General features: G+C 38.8%; 1 pseudogene; it reads left to right on the top strand.

The window, feature by feature from the left end:
- Window positions 1-2500: 2500 nt before the first annotated feature.
- Window positions 2501-3998, top strand: LOC118008616 (annotated as a pseudogene).
- The last annotated feature ends 1126 nt before the right edge of the window (window positions 3999-5124 follow it).

The following is a 5124-nucleotide window of genomic DNA, read 5'->3' as shown; positions in this document are numbered from 1 at the left end:
AGTCCCTATACTTACATCAGAAAAAAGACTTTAAGCCAAAAATGGTAATAAGAGACAAAGATGGTCATATAATAATAAAGGGATCAATTAGTCAAGAAGATATAACAATCATAAATATATATGCATCCAACATTGGAGTCTTTAAATTTATTAAGCAAATGTTAACAGATCTGAAAGGAGAAATAGAAAATACAACAATAGTAGGGGACTTCAATACCCCACTCTCAACAATGGATAGACCATCCAGAAAGAAAATCAAGGAAATGCTGGATTTGAACCATACTTTAGACCAAATGGAAATAACAGACACATACAGAACACTCCATCCAAAAGCAGCAGAATAAATATTCTTCTCAAATGCACACAAAACATTCTCCAGGATAGATCAAATGATAGGTCATAAAACAAGTCTTAGCAAATTTAAGAAGATTGAAATCCCAAGTGTCTTTTCTGACCACAATGGTACAAAACTAGAAATCAATAGCAGGAGGAAACTGGGAAATTTACAAATATGTGGACATTAAGCAAGTACACCTGAATAACCAATAACCAGTGGGCCAAAGAAGAAATCAAAGGTAAACCAAGAAATATCCCTAAAGAGACAAAAATGGAATCCCAACATGTCAAAACCTATGGGATGCTGCAAAAGCAGTTTTAAGAGGGAAGTTTATGGCAATAAATGCCTACAGAAACAACTCAAATAAACAACCTCATTTTAATTCTCAAGGAACTAGAAATAGAAAAACAAACTAAGCCCAAAGTTAGTAGAAGGAAGGAAATGGAGACCAGAGCAAAAATAAATAAAACAAATACCAGAGAAATAACAAAAGATCAATGAAACTAAGAGCTGGTATTTTTTTGTAATGATGAAAAAAACTGACAAAAGTTTAGCTAGACTAACTCAGAATAAAAGAGATAGAACTCAAATGAAATCATAAATGAAAGAGACATTACAACTGATACCACAGAAATACAAAGGATCATGAGAGAATACCATGAATAATTATACACCAACAAACTGGATAACCTAGAAGAAATGGATAAATTCCTAGAAACATACAAGCTACCAAGACTGAATCATGAAGAAATACAAATCTGAAGAAACTAAAAAAGAGTAAGGAGATTGAATCAGTAATCAAAAACCTCCCAACACAGAAAACTCTAGAACAAAACATTTAAAGAATTAACCCTGGGGTACTTGGGTGGCTCAGTCCATTGAGTGTCTGACTCTTGGTTTTGGCTCAGATCTCGATATGAGGGTCTTTTTTTTTTTTAAGATTTTATTTATTTATTTGAGAGCGAGAGCGCTCATGAGAGGAGAGGGGGGAGGGTCAGAGGGAGAAGCAGACTCCCCGCGGAGCAGGGAGCCCTATGCGGGACTCCATCCCAGGACTCCAGGATCATGACCTGAGCCGAAGGCAGTCGCTTAACCAACTGAGCCACCCAGACGCCCCACGATATGAGGGTCTTGAGATCAAGCCCTGTGTCGGGCTCCCAGCTCAGTGGGGAGTCTCCTTGAAGATTCTCTTCCTCTGCCCTTCCCTCTGCTTGTGCATGCACACTCTCCCTTTCTAATAAATAAATAAATCTTTTTTTAAAAAAAGAAGAATTAACCCCAATCCTTCCCAAACTCTTCCAAAAAATTGGGAAGGAGGGAACACTCCCAAACTCATTTTACAAAGCCAGCATTACCCTGATACCAAGACCAGATAAAGACATCACAAGAAAAATAAAATATAGGCTAATAACCCTAATGAACACAGATGAAAAAATTCTCAACAAAATACTAACAAACCAAATTCAACAGCACATTAAAAGGATCATACACCCTGATCAAGTGGGATTTGTCCCTGAGATTCAAAGATTATTCAATATACACAAATCAATAAATGTAATATACCACATTAATAGAAAAATACAAATCATATGACCAGGGCGCCTGGGTGGCTCAGTCGGTTAAGTGTCTGCCTTCAGCTTGGGTCATGATCTCAGGGTCCTGGGATCGAGCCCTGCATCAGGCTCCCTGCTCAGCGGGGAGTCTGCCTATGCTCCTCTCTCTGCTCGTGCTCTCTCTCTCTCTCTCAAATAAATAAATAAAATCTTAAAAAAAAATCATATGACCCTTTCAATAGATGTAGAAAAAGCATTTGATAAAATACAAAATCCTTTCATGATAAAAATTCTCACAAATTGGGTATAAAGAATGAAGATACTTCAACACAGTAAGGCCATACATGACAAGCCCACAGCTAACCTCATACTCAGTGGTGAAACGTTGAAAGCTTCTTCTCTAACATTAGGAACAGGACAAGGATGCTTATTCTCTTCACTTCTATTCACCATAGTACTGGAAGTCCTAGCCAGAGCAATCAGGCAAGAAAAGTAAATAAAAACATCCAAATAGTAAAGGGAAAAGTAAAGTAGACTTTGTTTGTAGATGGTGTGATCTTGCATACAGAGAATCATCAAGACTCCACCAAAACACTGCTGGAACTAATCAATGGATTCAGTAAAGTTGCAGGATACAAAAATCAACATCCAGGAAACAGTTGTGTTTCTATACACTAACAACAAAACATCTAAAAAAGAGCCTGGCATGCTGTGGAGGAATGGCTGCTGGTCTGCAGTAGGTTCAGGCCCCCAGCTCGTTGGTGGCTCCCGTGCTCTGCTTCTCCCCACTGAGCTGCTGCCTGGTGAAAAGGAAGCCATTGCACTCCAGGTCACCAGGAACACAAAAGTTAATGTTGAAAATAAGGCGAAGATCAGTATGGCAGGCACAGAGCATGTGCCTCTGGCCATGACTGTGACCTTCAAGCCCGGGCTGAGGCCAAGAACAGCTCTCGGAAACACTGGTAACAAAGTCAGTGAACAACCACAGGCCAAACTGCCTCTGAAAAAAAGGAAGCAAAAGCTTTGGTTCCTGGAAAAGTTATTGCTAAAAAAAATACCTAAACCTCTGGAAAAGGCACCCGAGCCTGTGCCTGAACCAGAGCCAGAACCTTGAGCCCGTTAAAGAAGAAAAACTTACGCCTGAGACGATTTCGACTGATACTCCCTCTCCAAGCCCAGTGGAAACATCTGGATGTACCCCTGCAGAATAATATCTGTATCAGGCATTCTCTGATGTAATTCTTGCAGTGAATGATGTGGATGCAGAAGATGGAGCTGATCCCAACCTTTGTAGTGAATTATGTGAAAGATACTTATGCTGGTCTGAGACAACTTGAGGAAGAGCAAGCAGTCAGACCAAAATACCTATTGGGTCATGAAGTCACCGGAAACATGAAAGCCATCCTTATGGACTGGCTAGCACAGGTTCAAATGAAATTCAGGTTACTGCAGGAGACCATGTACATGACAGTTTCCATTATTGATTGGTTCATGCATAATAATTGTGTGCCCAAGAAGATGCTTCAGCTGGTTGTGGTCACTGCCATGTTTATTGCAAGCAAATATGAAGAAATGTACCTTCCAGAAATTGGTGACTTTGCCTTCGTGACTGACAACACTTACACTGAGCACCAAATCAGACAGATAGAAATGAAGATTCTAAGATCCTTAAAGTTTGGTCTGGGCCGCCCTCTACCCTTGCATTTCCTTTGGAGAGCATCTAAGATTGGAGAGGTTGATGTTGAGCAACATACTTTGGCCAAATACCTGATGGAACAAACTATGTTGGACTACGATATGGTGCACTTTCCTCCTTCTCAGATTGCAGCAGGAGCTTTTAGCCTAGCACTGAAAATTCTCGATAACGATGAATGAACACCAACTCTACAGCATTATCTGTCATACACTGAAGAATCCCTTCTAAATGTTAGGCAACGCCTGGCTAAGAATATAGTCATGGTGAATCGTGGGCTTACAAAGCCCATGACTATCAAGAACAAGCATGCCACATCTAAGCATGCTAAGATCAGCACTCTGGCACAGCTAAATTCTGCACTAGTTCAAGATTTAGCCAAGGCTGTGGCAAAGGTGTAACTTGTAAACATGAGTTGGAGTGCTATAGTAACTGCAAATAAAATTGGCACCATGTGCCATCTGTACATATTATATGTTACCTTTACTTACTTTTAATGAAATTTGTGTTGTGTTCAAAAACAAAAACAAATCTAAAAAAGAAATAAAACAATCCCATTCACGAGAGCATCAAAAATAATAAAATACTTAGGAAGAAATTTAACCAAGGTGGTGAAATATCTGTACACTGACAACTATAAGAATTGGATGAAAGAAATTGAAAAAGATAAAAACAAATGGAAAGGTATCTCATGTTCTGGATCAAGAGAATTAGTATTGTTAAAAATGTCCATATTACCCAAAGCCATCTATATATTCAATGCAATCCTTATCAAAATGCCAAAGACATTTTTCATAGAAATAGAATAAACAATTCTAAAATTTGTATGGAGCTGCAAAAGATCCGGAATAGCCAAAGCAATCCTAAGAAACAACAAAGCCAGAGGCAAACTATGCTACAAAGTTTTAGTAATCAAAACAGTATGGTGCTGGCATAAAAACAGACACATGGACCAATGAAACAGAATTGAGAGCCTAGAGATAAATCCCCACATATGGGGTCAACTAATATTTACCAAGGGAGCCAAGAATACTCAATGGGGGGAAAGGATAGTCTCTTCAATAAGTGGTGCTAGAAAAACTGGATAACCACATAAGAAGAATGAAATTCTTCTATATTACACTACTCGCAAAGATGAACTTGAAATGGATTAAAGACTTAAACATAAGACCTGAAACCAGAAAACTCCCACAGGAAAACCTAAGAAGAAAATTCCTTGACATTGGTCTTGGCAGTGATTTCCTGGAAATGACACCAAAACCACAAACAACAAAAGCAAAAATTAATAAGTAGGACTACATCAAACCAAAAAGCTTCTACACAGTGAAGGAAACAACAAACAAAATGAGAAAGCAAGCTACCGAACGGGGTAAAATGTTTGCAAATCATACTCCAAAACATAGAACTCCTACAACTCAATAGCATAATCAAGCAATCCAACTAAAAAATTGGGCAGAGGAATAGACAACTTTCCAACGAAGACATACAAATGGCCAACAGGTACATGAAAAGGTGCTCAACATCACTCATCATCAGGGAAA

Source organism: Mirounga leonina, unplaced genomic scaffold (genome assembly GCF_011800145.1).
Source record: "Mirounga leonina isolate KUSES-001 unplaced genomic scaffold, KU_Mleo_1.0 Mir_101609, whole genome shotgun sequence".
Taxonomy (NCBI): domain Eukaryota; kingdom Metazoa; phylum Chordata; class Mammalia; order Carnivora; family Phocidae; genus Mirounga; species Mirounga leonina.
Note: the sequence above shows the minus strand (reverse complement) of the source record. Positions and strands in the feature narration are given on the sequence as shown.